The following is an 18,822-nucleotide window of genomic DNA, read 5'->3' on the forward strand; positions in this document are numbered from 1 at the left end:
GTCGAGCTAAAAGATGGGGACCCTAGACTTTCAAAAATTCTAACTTTTCCCGAGTTCGTTACCGCATTTGGAGTTTATAGGGATGTTATCTGTGAGGTCCATCCAGCGCGCAGAGCCGAACTAGATACCTATCTGGCCATTATTTCTGACCTAGCTCTCTCTTACGGTGGGGTTCTGTTCTACGAGTATCACAAGTCTTTTTCTGCAAAGGCAGCCATGTTCATTCAACGCTTTAATCAAAGACTAGACTGGTCCATGGTCGATCTCGCGCTCATAAGTAGACACTTCACAGGTCACCAAATCCTGTCCTGCTCCGTTTGCGGCTCTCTTTCGCATTCTACTAATTTATGCTCTAAATCTAAGCCTATTTCCTCCATGTCTCATCCTGGCCCGAGCCATAAAGCCGGCCCCCAGGTGAATAACTTTGGTACTCCTATTTGCTTCAATTTCAATGAAAATATTTGTAGGATGCATAATTGTAAATATTTTCATGTTTGTAGCTACTGTGGGAACGCCCACCCAAAGTCCGTGTGCCCGAGGAGAACACGCTTCATAAAAATGGAGCGAAAGAAATAAAACCTTCAACTCCCATAAACGTTCCCAAGCTGGGACGGGCGTTGAGAAAGCATCCTGACCGCTGTTTTGTGGATTATTTACTGACTGGTCTCGTTCAGGGTTTTTTTGCTGGCCTGCTGCATTTTCCTGCTGTATCTTTTCATTGCCATAACCTACTGTCCGCGTCTCAGGAGCCGGAAACCGTGGATACCTTGCTCGAGAAAGAGGTTAAGAAAGGATTCATGATAGGCCCATTTGATTATTCTCCTTTCCCGATTTTTAGGATAAGTCCTATAGGAGTAGCCACTCGAAAATATTCGGGTAAAAAACGTTTAATTATCGACCTTTCTGCTCCCCACAATGGTTTGGCTGACAGCATCAATAGCCTTATTCCTTTAGCCCCATTTTCTCTGTTTTACAACACTGTCGATGATGCCATCAATTTCATAAAAAAGGCAGGACGTGGAGCTTGGCTTGCAAAGGCAGATATTTCCGATGCTTTTAAAGTTATGCCATTGCATCCCTCACAGTGGCATTTGTTCGGCGTCCAGTGGAGGAAAAAATTGTATTTTGCGCTTAGACTCACTTTTGGCTGTCGTAGCAGTCCAAAAATATTTGATACCTTGTCGGAGGCTTTGTGCTGGATTCTTCTTAATAACGAGAAATTACCATTCGTCCTTCATCTTTTAGATGATTTTCTCCTAGTAGATTTTCCTTTAAAAAAAATCAGACTTCTCTATCTCAACTCTCAAACACATCTTTTCTGAATTAGGCGTTCCTCTCTCGGAGGAAAAGACCGTGGGTCCAGTCAAAATCATCGAATTCCTAGGCATTTCTCTCGATTCAAATCGCATGCAAGCTTCACTCCCCCTCGAGAAATTATCCCGGATAAGACAAGTTATGAAAGTCGCAAAAAATTCAAAATCTTTTTCAAAAAGGGACTTGCTCTCTCTTTTGGGTCACCTTAATTTCGCTATGAGAGTAATTCCTCAAGGCAGATCATTTATTTCCAGGCTTCTTGACCTTTCTAAATCTGCAAAAGCTCTCAGTGATATAGTTTCTTTAGACGCAGGATGTAGATCTGAGCTAAAATTTTGGTCTCTGCTTCTAGATAAATGGAATGGCATTTCCTTTTTTCTTAATGATTTCATGGAATCATCTTTAGCTCTTAATCTGTATACTGATGCTGCACCTTCCGTAGGGTTCGGGGGGATTTTCAAAAACGAATGGTTTGCGTCTGCATGGCCGGAAGAATTGCGTTCCGCACCTGCCGATGATTCCTCGACAGCCCTATTAGAATTGTATCCGATCGTCGTCGCATGCATTCTGTGGGGTAAACACTGGGCTAGGAAACAAATTATGTTTTTCTGCGACAACAAAGCTGCTGTTAATATAATTAACAAGAGGCGTTCATCCATTCCATTTATCAACAGGTTCATGAGACGTCTTACATGGCTGTCAGTTATGGGAAACTATCATTTTCGTGCAGAACATATTCCCGGTTTGAATAACCAAGTGGCCGATTCTTTGTCTCGTTTCAATTTTCAGAAATTTCATCTCCTGTGTCCAGCTACAGCACAATCAAGCCTGGAATGCCCGCCTTTCAGCCAAACCATTCTAGATTGAATAACCCTCTTCAATTCTATATGCATTCTGCTGCACAGTACATGCGGGGGGGTTTGGCTAGTTCTACATTAAAATCGTATGACTCTGCATGGACTTATTTCATCAGTTTTTGTGCTTCTTTATCTGTAGCTGCTCTGCCTGTCAATATATCATATATTAGTGCGTTTATAGTCCACTGCTTCGAGAATCGGAAACTGCAGCCTTCTTCCATCAAAAGTACGGTCGCTGGCATTCAATTCCACATGCGCTGCTTGGATCCATCTGCCTCCAGTATTTTGGAAAATCCTTCCATTCGCCTTTTGCTGAACGGGATAAAAAGACAATCTCCACAAGGCAATGATAAACGTCTCCCTTTTACTCTACCTTTGGTTAAACAAGTAATATCAAAATTACGGGATGGGTGTTTTGGGCCGTACACCGATCAGTTGTTAGAAACAGTCATTCTCACAGCTTTTTTTTGGTTTTCTAAGGGGTGGTGAAATTTCTTCACGCACTTGTTCATTTGACCCAAATCTCAATCTAACAATTTCTGATGTCTCAATTCATGATCACCATTTCACATTATTTTTAAAACATTCCAAAACTGATAAAAATTGTAAAGGCGTAATCGTGTACATTTCTGAGTCTAACCCTGTTTTTTGTCCTCTAATTTCCATGCTGTTCTATTTGAGGTACCGCCCTAGTGCCGATCCGCAGGAGCCGCTGTTCGTCACGCAGGCAGGGAAAACAATGTCCAGAACCTGGTTTTCTTGTCACCTACGCCTCCTTTGCCAATTCTGTGGACTGCCCCCGGACCGCTATACTGCTCATTCTCTGCGCATCGGTGCAGCAACAACAGCGGCAGCTTCCGCTCCGGTTTCAACCCTCAAAGCTATGGGGCGGTGGTCTTCTGCTGCTTACGAACGATACCTCCGTCCCGATGTTCGGGCTATTCTTGATGCCCAGAAAGCCATGAGCTCAAGTCTCTGATTTGTTTCGCTAATAAATACATTTGATAAGTATTTTGCTCGCGCTCTGCTCAGTATAAATGCCCCTGATGCGCTATCAGCCGTTAATTTCTCATCTAGCCCGTTTCTCAGAGGTAGATTAGTCATCTCTTCAGAGCTTACACTGTAGACCGTCAAACAGTTCAAGTCAGATTATCTAGATAACAGCATGTTTTAGCTATTGCGATCTTGATTAGTCATTACAGTAAATAATTAATAATTTTACCATTATTATAAATCGCTAAATTAGGGCGCCTCAGTCATCACCGTTCGAGACACTCAATTTTGTTTTGGGGGGAATAGAAAATTTCTAGTCAATTAATCATCCTCTGTATCACAGAGGATTGCCAGGTGTGGTTTTGTTTGGGGGGGATATTTTAGCTCTCACAGTCTTAAACCGTGTGAGCGTTCCCTAATGCTGCTGCTGCTGTCCTCTGACTCTCTGCTATTTCATGGTGCTCATGAAAGGTCAGAGGACTCCCTGAACAGAGCCATACCGCCAAATTTTAATTCAGGAACATCAACTTGTTTGCAATCTATTCAATAAAATTCTTAAATTAATTTTTGTCTGTGTGTTCTTGACTTAATGGACCTGACAGAAATTGAGCGTCAGCGTCAGTTCTGGCAGGCCAGGTAGTCAAGACGCTGCTAATGCTTTGCTATCAACACTGTCCCGTCAGCTGATCAGCTCCAGCTGAGCTGCATTAGCTGATTAACTCCCCTCGTTGCTCAATGGCCAAAGCTCAAACAAGGTGCCTATTTAAAGCTCATTCACCTTGCTCATACATGCTTGCTGCTCGCTCTGCTGGTTTGCTGCTCGCTCTGCTGGTTTGCTGCTCGCTCTGCTGGTTGCTGCTCGCTCTGCTGGCTCGCTGCTCGCTTCTGCTGCCCGCCACCTCCCCAGCTCCTCCTTATGCATAACGTGGCATTTGCTTATGTCATGTTGCCTGCTCTGTTCACAGGGGGATATTTTAGCTCTCACAGTCTTAAACCGTGTGAGCGTTCCCTAATGCTGCTGCTGCTGTCCTCTGACTCTCTGCTATTTCATGGTGCTCATGAAAGGTCAGAGGACTCCCTGAACAGAGCCATACCGCCAAATTTTAATTCAGGAACATCAACTTGTTTGCAATCTATTCAATAAAATTCTTAAATTAATTTTTTGTCTGTGTGTTCTTGACTTAATGGACCTGACAGAAATTGAGCGTCAGCGTCAGTTCTGGCAGGCCAGGTAGTCAAGACGCTGCTAATGCTTTGCTATCAACACTGTCCCGTCAGCTGATCAGCTCCAGCTGAGCTGCATTAGCTGATTAACTCCCCTCGTTGCTCAATGGCCAAAGCTCAAACAAGGTGCCTATTTAAAGCTCATTCACCTTGCTCATACATGCTTGCTGCTCGCTCTGCTGGTTTGCTGCTCGCTCTGCTGGTTTGCTGCTCGCTCTGCTGGTTGCTGCTCGCTCTGCTGGCTCGCTGCTCGCTTCTGCTGCCCGCCACCTCCCCAGCTCCTCCTTATGCATAACGTGGCATTTGCTTATGTCATGTTGCCTGCTCTGTTCACAGGGGGATATTTTAGCTCTCACAGTCTTAAACCGTGTGAGCGTTCCCTAATGCTGCTGCTGCTGTCCTCTGACTCTCTGCTATTTCATGGTGCTCATGAAAGGTCAGAGGACTCCCTGAACAGAGCCATACCGCCAAATTTTAATTCAGGAACATCAACTTGTTTGCAATCTATTCAATAAAATTCTTAAATTAATTTTTTGTCTGTGTGTTCTTGACTTAATGGACCTGACAGAATTAAAATGATTTATATAAATGATGTCGGGTGGCCATGATTATTTGCCAAGCATGGACAAGCACAAAATCTGACCGAATGGATATAGACTAAAAAAAAAACGGTAATTTAAAGGTGCAATGTGTAAACATTTTGAGTATCTATTAACAGAAATGCAATATGACATCCATAACTATGTGTTCAGTTGTGTATAAAGAACTTACTTAATAAACCATAATGTTTTTATTACCTTAGAATGAAGCATTTATATCTACATAACCGTGGGAATCCCCTTCTATGAAGGTCGACATATTGTGACGTCATGTTTCTACCGTAGCCGACAGCGAACAAACAGCGTTACAGAGCGCGTTTCGTCACTACCTTGAAAGAGAAGCCGGAGAAAGCTAGAAGCTAGCCAACTAAATGAAGCTAGCTAACTAAATGTGCTAGTTACGTTCGTGAGACGGATGATTAGTACTCTTGTCATTGACCGTAAAACAGTAACAGGAATCACCAAACCGTCGATCTTGGAAGCATTTTAAGTCGATCAAGTTTCCAAAATCAGAGAAAAAAAGCCTATTGTGTGTAGTAAATGTGTCTAGGGGATCCGGAAGCGCGCGCGCTGTTACAATCACGTTATTTTTGCCGCACGCACCTTTCGGCTCATGCGGATGAGTCCAGTATAAACAAGGCTTAACGCTTTAACCAGCTCAGCCACAGTAACAGCTCATATTAGCCAGCTAAACTTTTACTACCCTGTTAGAAAAAATATATAGTTGCATAGTTTCATGTGGTTCTTCTCCCTCGCTGTATTATGGGTTTGCTATGTGGGGAGAAGTGTGCTGGTTACGTTCGTGAGACAATCAACTAATTACTATTATTATATTATATATTAAGACCCTTGATCCTCACCTGACTATGGCTTTGTAAACTTTATCCATGATGTGGTTTATAATGGACTGTGGTACAGAAACTTGGTTTACTCTGGCTATTCTCTGCCGTCTCAGACGACGATGTTTGTCCCGTTTTAGCCACCGTAGCTTCTTCGAAAGGGAGGGGTGAGCGGTGGGCTGAGCCCTTAGTGTAAACTCGCAACCGAACCGCTAGATGTCGCTAAAAGTCACACACTGCACCTTTAAAAGGGATTTGGACAGTCGTGTTTAGACGTATCGGATGTCCAGATCTCGAACATGTATGTAATTTAAAACACATTTGGAAGTGGCTCAGATCGGATGTGAAAAATCATTTCTCGTGCGGATTTTCTGTATTTTCACGTGCAACAAATTCCGATCTGTGTCAGATCTTATTTTTGGTGCGAGTGTAAACGCAGCCAGCGTCTGATATGTTTGTGTTTTACGTGGCGTGAGAAAGTAACATAAACCATGCGAATTCCGATCAGACTGAAACGAATTTCCTGAAAGGCTTTGAAACCCACATTTGAATGTAGCTCGGGACTGATTTGTAAAAATTGCATTTCATGTAATTCCAAAAAATCAGATTTGGACTGTCAGTCTGAACGAGGCTTAATAGCCTATAGATGTTTGTGAATGTAAAATTTCTGCAAGGTTTCAAAGATCAATTTGCTGTCACGGCACGCATAAGAACAGGTAAGATCCAATTGCAGCTTTATTTGGGTAATCCGTAAATCAAAATCCAGACACAGGCAAAAGGTTGATATCCATTTAAGCAGTCCAAAACACAAACAAACAAATAAACAAAGCAATGAAAACTCTGGGAAGCGGGTGACATAATACAACGACTCCGTGACAAACACTAAAACAGACAGGGTACATATACAAACAGAACTAACAAGGTGATGGGACAGATGAGTGGCAGAACAGGATTCTGGGAAATGTAGTCTATTGTGAATGACACTGTGAAAACGAGGACCTCTAGTGAACCCCAGGGAAACACAACCAGACACTGTGACATGTGCAGATAAATGGATTTATTGTATCTTAAAAGAAAGACTTGATTCTGAACTGCCTGAAACCAGTCGTCAGTAATTCCAGTCTTTCTTCCTGCTGAACCTATATAGGTTTGTAACTAATTTGCATAATGCCAGCCTATGATCTTCATTGGCTGCCCCTGAACAACATCTTCCTTGCCCCGCCCTCAAACTCTGTAGTTGTAGCTGAAGCTGGAAGAGTCTGGTTTGTGTTGTTCATGTCGTGAAGACGCTGTATTCTGTGCTGCGAAAGCAAATCCACTTTGATGCACTTCCAGAGGATGAGGACTGACGCTGGAATTGATACGGTAAATCTGATGGCATCATCACTGTTCACATCACTGTGTTTGTAGTGCTGAGGAAGAGCTGATATGGTTTCAAGTATGGTAAGGGACGTTTAGTTTCTGACACACGCTGTAAGTGGTCGACCAATCACAACAGACTGGGCCGTCTGACCAATCAGTGCAGAGCAGGCTCGCAGAAAGGCGGGGTTTAGAGAGACCAGATCTTTGAACTTTTTTTGGGGGGGGGTTGGGTTACCTTGGATGCATGTAAAACTATTGAAAGAGACTCGAAAATAAAATTAGGAACCTAAAATAACATTAGAGGGGTACTTTAATAACTGTGAAGAAAAATGTCAGGATATGCAGACGCTGTTGTCACTCATTGGTTTATAGTGACAGGACATTTGCATACATTCAAACTCATTTAGCAGCAAAGATGTGAACGGACAATTGAACACAAATAGGCGAATGTGCATTCGCCACACTTATCCTAAAACACTGAATCCAATTACTGTGAGACAGACTTGTCCTTGACTTTACAAATAATGAAGTTTTCTGCATATTTTCGTACTATTCTAAATATAAATTATTTCAGATTGTCATGTTAAGTACATAGAGTAGTTGAGAGCGTACTGGCAGAATTTTTATGTATTTTTAATTTGTTCTGAAAAGCAATAAGGTGACAAATAACTAAAACTTTAATGTTTCCTTGGGAGCTAATTAAAATAAATTGAAGTTGAGACAATAAAAAAGTGGAAATAAAAACTAAAACTAATTTTAATAGTGATATTTTAAGAAAACTAATAAAAATGACAAAAGCACACAACAGATTGACTAAAGATTTAACTAAAATTAAAACTGGAAATTTAACATCATAAAAAAAACTATAATATTACAAAAATGATACTAAATTAGCATTGGTACTGAATGATTGTCATATTCATCTTCCATGTTAATTAAAACTATGGCACATTTTTTTATGATTTGTTATGATGCTATAGATTAAATAATATCTTTAGGAGATGAAGTAACCAAACATGATATATTCCATATAAAACTATATTTTCCTTTACCATCCCTGTTTTTTTTTTTCCATTATCATTTGCAGTATCATACAGTAATGGTATCCTGGGACCTATAGTTTTATTAAGGATGCTGCATAATATATGTCAGAACGTAAGCACCGAGTTTGTTATCAGATTGCATAATCAATATTAAACAGCATTGATGTAAATACAATCCCAAATGATCTGAGATGGTGTTTTAGTCTACGGCTGCAGGTCTATGTGCTATTATAAAGATTGCTGATCCAGGATCAGATTTCCTCAGCCGATACTGAATTCTGTGTGTGTATAAACCGACTGCTTGGTGGAGCCAAGGTCAGGCCTCGGCTCTGACCTCCAGCGAGCTCCTGATGGAAATCTAACCAAGCATCACGAGTCCTCAGAGTAAACAAAGAGAAGCGCTCTTCAAAACCCAAGGTCCAGAGCGAGTGTGTCAGATCCACTGCTGGTCCATTCAGTCGACAGAGACCTCACACTGCTCACTGTGGAACACCACAAAGGCTTTTAGATTACGTCTTGCTTCTAATGCATGTTATTTTTACATTCTCTCTGCTGGCTGGTGTGTAGTCGCATTACAAATGTCTAATATTGGATAGTCTTGCATTGGCAGACTTTTGACCGGCACAAAACTCATGCACTCTGCCGCTTATTCTGGTCAATAAATGCCCACTTAGACTGGAAGAAACGGTCTGACCGACATGCATTGTGAGCATTGCCTTTTTAAATCACCACTTAGTTTATATTGAAGGATATAGCCTAAAAATATGTGATACATGTGAAATATATCTTAATATTAAAGTGCCTTTTACTTGCAACACGATAGCAGATCACAATAAGATCCTATTAGTTTATATTATAATGCATTTACTAACAATGAGCAGTGCATTTGTTACAGTATTTCTTCATCTTTGTCAACTGTTCATGTTAGTTTAGATGTATTAAACAATATGAACGGATACAAGTTTTGATTTTAATAATGTATAAGTAAATGCTGAAATTAATGTTAGCTGAGATTAATAACTTGTAGACACTTATTTTTTAGTTAAACTAATGTTGTTAACAAATGTATTGAAACATGTTACCGGGAACACAAAAACACTTTACAACAAGGTTCCATTAGATAACATTGGTTAATGCATTAACTAACATTAACTAACAATGAGCAATGCATTTGTTATTATTAATAAAAATACAACTATTCATTGTTGGTTCATGTTAGCTCCATTAAATAATACGAACAGATGCAACTTTTCATTTTAAAAGTTATTAGTAAATGTTAAAACTAACACTAGGATTACTAAGATAAAATAAATGCTTTAGAAGTAGTCTATTTCATGTTCACAAATGGAGCCTTATTGCCTTAAGTGTTCATTTAAAACTAGTTTAAATATTTTCCAAACGTGTTCAGTAAATAGCCATGAATTTGATGCAGATGTTCTCAGATTCTCAAATTCCTCATAATTTTTTTTTTTTTAAACATGTGGATAACAGCATAGATTATTTGGTCTTGGCAGAATGTTATGAAAAATGGTTCATATTAAGTTCTCTCACTTTTGATTGGAAAATGTAAGTGTACTGTAGACAGAGGCATTGTTGAGATCTCTGGAGGAGAAGTGTGTGAGATTACTGGGTCTTTCTCTTAGGAGAAACATCTGTGAAGCAGGAGACTTAAGTCAATTTAATCTAATTGCCACTTATGAGTAACAATTGAGATATTAAGAGATTTAATTTTCTTTTCTTAGAGGAAGTCATTATGGAAGTGCTTAAAAGTAAGTAAAAACACACAACAAAGACATCACATATTTCTGTGTTGTTGTTGTTTTTTCCTTTTGAAATGCACATAAAAAAAACTACAGAAAGTTATTACCATTTTGGGAAAAAATATTTTACTTGAACAAAGAAAAGAACAGATGTACTTAGAAATGTCATGCCGCGGTCTCTAACGCGACGTAATGCGTTCACAGCCAACTGTCTTTTTGTCTCTCTGTGTGGTTAAACTGTTGTATTGAGCCGTCCTGCTGTTTTATTTCATTTTGAGTGGATATGACAAAGTGTCCTGTGTTGGAAGCTGAATGTAGTCGCTGTGTGTCACCGCTGATTGTCATCTCACAAAGCAAAACGGGCGGCCGGCGTTCTTGTTTGCCTTTGTTATCCGTCCGGTCCTCAATCACACACTGCGTTTTCATTGTTTAGAAAGTCCCTCCGCGGCAAAGCTCACTGAGACTCCTTTTTCTTGGTCATCAGTGATTAAATCAGGCAAGTTTTTTTTTTTTTTTTTTTTTTTTTACTGTAATCGCTGCGGTTTAAAAAAAAAGCTTTAATTTTTAAGAGTGGTGTTGCTAAGCAAACCTAACTATTACTGTTCCTCATACTTATGGGAAGTGATTTTATAGAAGCCCATTTACACCACATGAGAAAAAATGCTTTGGTGAACCATATTGAAGTCGAAATTATGAGATACTAAGTGACATAAGTCATAATTATGAAATAAGTTGGTGTAAGGGTGGGTTTCCTGCCGGGGTTCAGACTGCAAGACTGCCGAATGACTAAAGAAACGTTGTCAGAAAGATGGTAGAAAACTGTGCATTTCTTGTCTATTACCCACTGCTATTTACACCAACGACGGAAATAAGCACAGTTACAATAGCTTAATATGTGGGAGAGCGTTGCTATAGAGTGACAATATATTGTATTGCAATAGGTAGCACATCAAAGTCAATACCAAATCAAAACTAGTTAGCACATTATTTGTAATTAAAAAAGGTTTAATGACAATATATGGTTATTTTTACACTTAAATTACTTACAAAATAGATGTATGAGATGATAATACTTATATCATTAATTGTACCCAGCATATATGTAAAATGTTACCAGAGAGAGAGAGAGAGAGAGAGAGAGAAAGAGGAGGTAAAGAGAGAGAGAGAGAGAGAGAGAGAGAGAGAGAGAGAGAGAGAGAGAGAGAGAGAGAAAGAGGAGGTAAAGAGAGAGAGAGAGAGAGAGAGAGAGAGAGAGAGAGAGAGAGAGAGAGAGACCCAGACCATAAAAGAGCAGAGTATAAAAAGAGACAGAGCAACAGTTCCAATCTTCTTATTTACTTTCCCTGACCATGTGACTAAAAACCAAATGTGAGACATTCAAACTGACCAATCAGATAAATACAACTTCCCCCATTGTTCTAAAGGTGTGACAATCCATAGACCCCCAAAGTGCACACATCTCAGCCTACAGGCCTTGATCACTATCAGCCCCTCAACTCCAAATGGGGAAAGAGAGGGTGGAAAACAGTAAAGAAAATGTCTTTGTTCATTTCAAATTTCTTGGATTATTTTCAATCCTACATTGGCATTGACAAATAAGTTGTAATTATTACAATAAAATGCAACTTTTTTATATCTTTGTATTATCTCATACAGTAATTATGTATTTATATGTCATGATTTCAACTTTTTATCTCACAATTGTGGCTTTTTTATCTCAATTGTGACATTTTATCTACCTGATAATTCAAATTTTGAGTTCTCATACAATAATTATGATTTTTTTTATGCCATAATTGTGTTTATCTCATAACTGACTTAGCATCTCAATTTCAACATTGTATCTCATTATTTATGATTATGTATGTCATACTTTCCTCCTATCTCATTTAGTAATTATTATTTTCTGTCATCATTTTAACTTTTATCTCATAACTATTATCTCAATAATGATAAATTTTGACATTTATCTCATAATTTTGAATTTTCTCTCAGTAATTATTTTATCACAATTTAATCTCATACAGTAATGATGTTTGACCTCATCGTTTTGACTTATCTCAAAATTGACTTCATCTCTTTTTAAATATTTTATCTCATCTCATGCAGTAATCATAACTCATAACTGACATTTTTTCAAACGATTATCTTTTTATCTGATAATTATGACTGAATATGTCATCATTTAGAGTTTTTCGTAACACTTCATTTTACAGTATGTGCACTTTCAATGTACATACAGTGTTCTTACCACAAAAGTAATGAGTAGTGTAAGGTAACTACATGGGTTAAGTTAAGGTTTAGGGGTAGGTTCTCGGTTAGTACCTAGTTAGTGTCATTACTACAATAAGTACATAGTATTTTCATGCGAAACAGGACTGTTAAACAAAGTGCTACCAAGTTTTTATCTCGTAATTTTGAATTTCATCTCATAATTATGATTTACAAAAGCATGATATATTTTTTTTTGTGATAGAAATAGACTTCCATATTGTCCACTTCAGACACCTAGCAACCACTCAGAACACCATGGCAACTGCATAGCAACACCCTGACAACCACCCTCAACACTGATGGCAGCAGGCACGTAACACTCACAGTTCTTGATAAAATGTAAAATCTAGTTTCCTCTATTAAGTGTGCCAGACTGATTGATGATGTGAATAGATCAACATGGCATCCCGTCCTCAAAATGTGTCCTGTTACTTTCCATTTCAGCAGAGCAGAATTCAATTTGTCCGGTTCAAAAAAAAAAATGTCTAAAACACCCCAAAAATGTGTCTCTCAGATTCAAGCTACAGGCCTGAGGTTGTAGTCTCATGTCATCTTCTGAAAAACATTACATTTGCTCCAGCACAATCCATAGCTTCACCCTTGGACAGAAAAATGGTTTTTATATGAACACAAATTAATAAGTGATTGCTTAAAATGAAAATATGAAACTTGTGAAGCATCTGTCTTGGTATTGATTTGTGTCAGCTGGTTCTGGCTAATGTGGCCCATGAGAAGCCGCTGCCTCTGAAACGTATTACCTGCCGTAAAGTTCAACCCCTTGATAACTGCACAATCCACCATCACTTATGCCCGGCAGCGAAAACAAGAATGGTTAAAAACATGATTTTTTTTGGACAACTGTAAGATATTACTTTATTAACATCATGCCACATGCAACAATTTTGACTTGCTGTTATAATTCACTACTCTATGACATTTTGATCACAGTTCAGTGAAGGTATGTACACTAGATGAAAAAGTGTGTTACCATTTAAGTGTGCAACAACAAAAAAGACTGTTGTTTATATATGCATGCTCTTTGTGTTGTGATTGGCTGGATTTGATTCTCATGCTCCACCCAAACTCTTTGTACTCCATTTGACCAAACATTTAAAGATACCAATTATGCTTTTTTTGACATGTTCAACTTTCTTTAGTGTGTAATGTTGCTGAACTCCCTGAAACGCCTCCATTGTAGTCTTGAGTTTCTTCGCGGAACGAACACTTCACAATATTCTTCATCTAAATAATTCATACGCAGAATAAAGGGGCGAGGCCTGGTTGAGTTAGTTAGTAGTGTGTTGAAACTGGCGGTTATGGTAAGAGGCGGGACATTTCCCAAACACACTTGAGGCAATCAACCAATCAGAACACACTGCTCCAGCCGACCAATCAGAGCACAGTGTGCTTTTCAGAAGGAGGGGCTTCATAGAGACAGGAAGTAAACATAGCGTTACTGACAGACTGGGAAGAGAGGAGCTGCAACAATGGAGAATATGGGGAAAATAATGTGTTTTTTGAACATTAAAGCGTGAAAACCTTTTCTTGTAGAGCCAAAAAACAAATCAAGGCATAATATGGCCTCTTTAATAATCCATTGTTCTTTATAATATATTGTATAATATTTTCGACACAAATGTTCTTTATAAGCTGTTCAAGATTATTTATTTACTTATTTTCTGTAATGATATGTTCAAAAGCTTGGTAATATTTTAACACTCATCCCAAGTCAAACTAGCAACCTTTTCATCCCAAATCCCATATAATGTTTGGCACTTTAATTGTTAACAAAGTCTTCAAGCCTTGACGTAATTGGATTTTTTTCAGGGGCCTTTAATGTAGTGCCATTTGCAGAGCTTCATCTGAGTAATTGCACATGACCTCACTGTCCTCTTTCCAGTAATCCTGTATTGAGCCGCGGGATCAGACGTTAGTGGGTAATGTAGACATCCTTGGCTCCGGATTCACCCCTCCATGATGGCGAGGCTTAGACTGTAAGCAGCTCGAGTACAGCGGGTTTAACCATCAACTACTCATTAGCATAGATAATGTAGCCTCATAAAACAGTATATTTTATGCTGTTCACTAAAGACCAATAATTGAATGGACTAAAACTCTATGGTGCCTTATGTACAGTCAGTGTGTGCGTATATATATATTGAATTAGCTTAGCATTAGATTAGCAAAGATGACCTTCTTCAAAGTCTTGATGTTGTTTTTGGCCTCTACTAGAATGTTTTCATGCTTGAATGTTCAAAAACACATTATTTTCCCATATTCTCCATTGCTGCGGCTCCTCTCTTCCCAGTCTGTCAGTAACGCTCTGTTTACTTCCTGTCTCTATGAAGCCCCTCCTTCTAAAAAGCACATTGTGCTCTGATTGGTCGGCTGGATCAGTGTGTTGTGATCGGTTGAGCGCTTTGAGTGTGTTTGAGAATTGTCCCGCCCCTTACCATAACCACCAGTTTAACACACTACTAACTAACTGAACCAGACCCCGCCCCTTCATTAGTTCCTTTTTAATGACTGAATTAAACCTGATAAGTTTTCAGCAATAAAAAAGTAAAGCTCTGGTTCAAGATCAGGTTGAGGTGACAGTTATGTTATTATGTTTACAGTGCTTGCAGGCATCAAGTTTAACTACTGTATTTACTGTCATTGTCTAAAAAGCATGAGGAATGAGCTAGTATGATTTTAGCACCAAATGGAGGACAAACATTAGCCCGACTCCGCCCTCCTTCGTACTTCCGCTCAATTTTCATTTTCCTTCAGTACTACGTCTGGGATTGTGCTGTAGACTTTGGTTTTCTCCGATCAATTTTTTACCGGGCCAATCAGCGAACATGGGGAGTTGCTAAGAACGATGATGATGAATATCAAGACGTTAAAGCCGTAGCAAGAACAATCTTTGCTTAGTTTTGTTGGTGGCCATCCTCCCCACAGGGTTCGGGAAAATACATATGTCACGACCATACGTTAGCGATTGTTTATGGCAGATAGTGTGACTCTGAGCAGATCCAATAGTTTTAGACTTCAATAGTGTTCCCGCGCCTACAAGGAAGTTAACACTTGTCAAAAGAGCAGTGCCAGACTCTATGTACAAATGAAATGTACGAGAGTCTGGTGGGACCAGGCTAGACAAACATTGCTTCACACATCAAATCATTATGAACCACCCAACTGTATTAAGTGATGTATACTGTTGGAGTTGATTGGTTGCGAGTATACTTAACTACAGTTTTCAGTAGCTTGACATTATTGCCAATAGAAATATTGTTAGTTTCCAGTAGCGGTGTAATAAAAAGTGCCACCCTGCCATTTTTCTTTTGTGCTTGCACCTTGTCATGCAACTAACACCGGAGTAAATTAACTGGAGATTAACTTCATTTTGAGGTAGCTGTAGTTCAGAAAAGCTTTGCCAGCATTGCTCCCCATGTTTTTACACTAAAGATCCTGCTTTCTATTAGCTGCAGGGATGAGGAAAGGAATTAAATTGAGGCCTTTTCATGCCATTAAATATAAAACTCTCTCTATCTTTGGACCAGCTCACTGTCTTGCAAAACCTGAATGAATATCATTTCATTACAAATCCAATAGTGTGATATTTCAGCGAATGTACTTTTAATTCCCGTCTCGTTTGCATGGATAAAATAGATGTTGACTAAGGGAGTTGAATTCTAAAATAAGCCTGCGCTAATCTTTTTTTTCCAGAGAGGTGATGGAGGAAGAGGATTAGATATCCCAGCAGAGTCATTCATCAAATGTAAAAGTGCATATTGCTTTCCTCTCTAATGCATACATAGTGCGAGCGCCCTACAATACCTTCAATTTTTCTTCTCTTTCTCATCTCTCCTTTCAGCAAGAGCTCGGATGCTGGGAATGAGAGATGCTCCGGGTAACTCCTAACCTCGGTCATTTGTCTCGCCGTCCGAACCCTGATCAGCCGTCCTGTGTTTTTGCCGTTTCTCCCTGACAGTGCCATTAGATACAGGGCCGAGTGTTGGGGAAGTCCTGTGATGAGACATACGTTTTCATCAGCGTTACTTCCAGATCTGAGCCTCCGTTCGTCACGGTCTTCCTGTTCCTGTCACTGGGAGCTGAGATGCATCTAATTGCACATAGTTTTCTCCGTATGTTATGAATGTTAAAATCTCATACGTTTGTGATATTTCAGATCTCCTGATCTGTCTAATAACGTTCTGCCGTGTCTCTCCGCATATGTTTGCACAGACATGTTTGATTGTTCAAAAACCAACAGTTCCTGTAAGTTCATTTTTAGATGTTGACTGAGCTGTTGTGTCTGTTCTTATACAGCTTGTCGGATTAATTATCTGACGAGGCATTTTGTACCACCACAGATGGGCTTTTGAACTAAAGAAATGACGAACTCTTTGAAAATCTGATTTAGCTCGGAAGGAAAAGGTAATGCGGATGTTCAACAGCATCTTTGAGACATATAATGCAATCTGCCGTCTGGGACAAAGTTTACTCACCGTTGTTAATTATTCATCATTAGCTATATACTATTGAGCAGTGGGTCTTAACTGGTGGGTCACGACCCAAAACTGTAGAAGACAGTTTCAGACAACTTCACAAGAAATTTCATTTGTTGGCATGAAGTAACAATTTAAATAGTTGTATTACATGTATTAATCTTTATAATTATTTCAACATTTACCAATACAATTGTTAAACATTAGTTAATACACTATGAAATAACAAATTAAATTTAAATTATGGCATCCTAAATGGAAATTATGACATAAAAGGTCATAATTTCGACTTTTTATTTCATAACTTTGTCATAACTTAGATATGACATCTTAAAACATAATTATGACTACTTTCTATCACATAATTATGACATAATTTCTCATTTTTACTCATAATTTTAAAAAAATCCCAAATGAATGTCATAATTTCAATGTTATGTTGTAATTATTTGCATGCATGATTTTTTTTTATTTTTATTTTTTTACATTAATGTAACATTATTAACCAAAAATGATATTGCTCATAATTAGTTATTGTTAGCTTATGTTTCTGTTGGAGGAATCATGTTATGAATATCTTATAGACGACTGCAATTTAAGCTGGATAGCAGAAAAAACATTTTAACATTGGACAAAATGATGCAAAGAAGGTGCAATTTAAAGGTGCAAGAAACACCTTTTCTTCTGTGTTTGGTCAAATGTAAATATGGGTCCTGAAGCAAAACCAGTCGAGAGCCACTGAATAATGAACTTCCCAAAAGCCTCTCTACAATACTTAATAATGAGAAACTCAGCCCTGATTATTGATGTCTTAAAACCATGTTTTGCCACCTGGAAAAAAAAATCATTTTAGGCAGTCTTCGATCCCATCATGACCAAACTCTTTTATATTTTTTTACAGTCAGGCATTAAAACCTATCTTGACTTTTACCAAAGCCCATATTGTACAACTAGAAAGCAATCACTAAAGACAGAAACAAAATCAATGCATTCAGTTTAGCCACCCAGTATTAGTCTTTTATTATGAGGTTTGAGTGCTTTGGACCAGTGGCCTGGATGATTATTTAACTTTTCAGCAATTTTCAGTGTCAAAATTGTTAACTGAAAAAATAAGCCTTTCAAGTCCTTCCTCTTTCATTTTGTACTAATTTGTGAACATGCATACTTTATGAAATTATCAAAAAAAAGAAGGTCTGAGGCCGTAATTGTCTTGCGATTTCATGGGGTCGGACCGTTCGTTCTGATAACAGTTTATTAAACTAATTATTTGGACAGTCACCTTATTAAAAATTATCCTCAGTTCCTCCGCTTAGCTTATCATAGACCTCTTTGTGCGTACGCATCTCGGCCCTAATTCACTTGTGTGGGGGGAATTAAATGTGCTTCTGGTTGATTACATTTGGGAGGCAAAATTCCCTCAAGCTCTGTGCAAACGCGGCATCTTGAGGAGTCCGATCCGCAACGACACCGTCGACATATTCCTTTAAATAAAGCTCTGGGGACTGAATTGTCATTCTTTCATGGCACCTATTCTGATTAATTTAATTGAGATTTGCTTCGGCTGAATAGGACAACAGCCAGCACTCTGTTGGAGAACTTTCTATAATAAAATACCTTCATGCTGTGCATGTGTGACAGTGATTGAAATGCAGGTAAAGAACGATTCATTATCTTGTCTCTTTAAATACTTTCAGGTTTACCAGAGCTATTTGTATTTGGTTTGGATTGGAGGGTTGCACTGAATCTTTGGTGAACGCTTCAACAGTCTCTCCTGATGGACAATGCAATGTTTGGCATGCATTCACACAGCTGCAGCGACTCAAGTGCTTTTGAAATAATCACATGTTTTGCCAATCCTCAAAGCCAAAGATGCATCTGAAGGAATTTCACTTTGTAAAAATGTTATGTCCTTCAGCTCTGGTGTGCTTGATTTATTTCCAGTTTTGCATTTTGTTCTCTAGAAGTCGTCCTGACAATAACAAGGTGGTGTTTTGCTCAATACTAGAAGGTTGCTAGTTAAAACATTGCAAGAAATGATCCAATAGAGCATCTTTCACGTCATGC

The 18,822-nt window shown here is 38.7% G+C and overlaps 1 long non-coding RNA gene across 1 annotated transcript; it reads left to right on the plus strand.

The window, feature by feature from the left end:
- The first annotated feature begins 16,455 nt into the window (after positions 1-16,455).
- LOC143714043 (uncharacterized) lies at positions 16,456-18,489 on the plus strand. Its single transcript, XR_013195392.1, has 3 exons — positions 16,456-16,528; positions 16,624-16,687; positions 18,453-18,489. It is a non-coding gene; the product is annotated as an uncharacterized LOC143714043 (long non-coding RNA).
- Positions 18,490-18,822: the final 333 nt, after the last annotated feature.

The sequence above is a fragment of the Siphateles boraxobius genome, unplaced genomic scaffold, assembly GCF_051911475.1.
Source record: "Siphateles boraxobius isolate OS27281-9 unplaced genomic scaffold, OSU_SipBor_1 53, whole genome shotgun sequence".
Classification (NCBI taxonomy): Eukaryota; Metazoa; Chordata; class Actinopteri; order Cypriniformes; family Leuciscidae; genus Siphateles; species Siphateles boraxobius.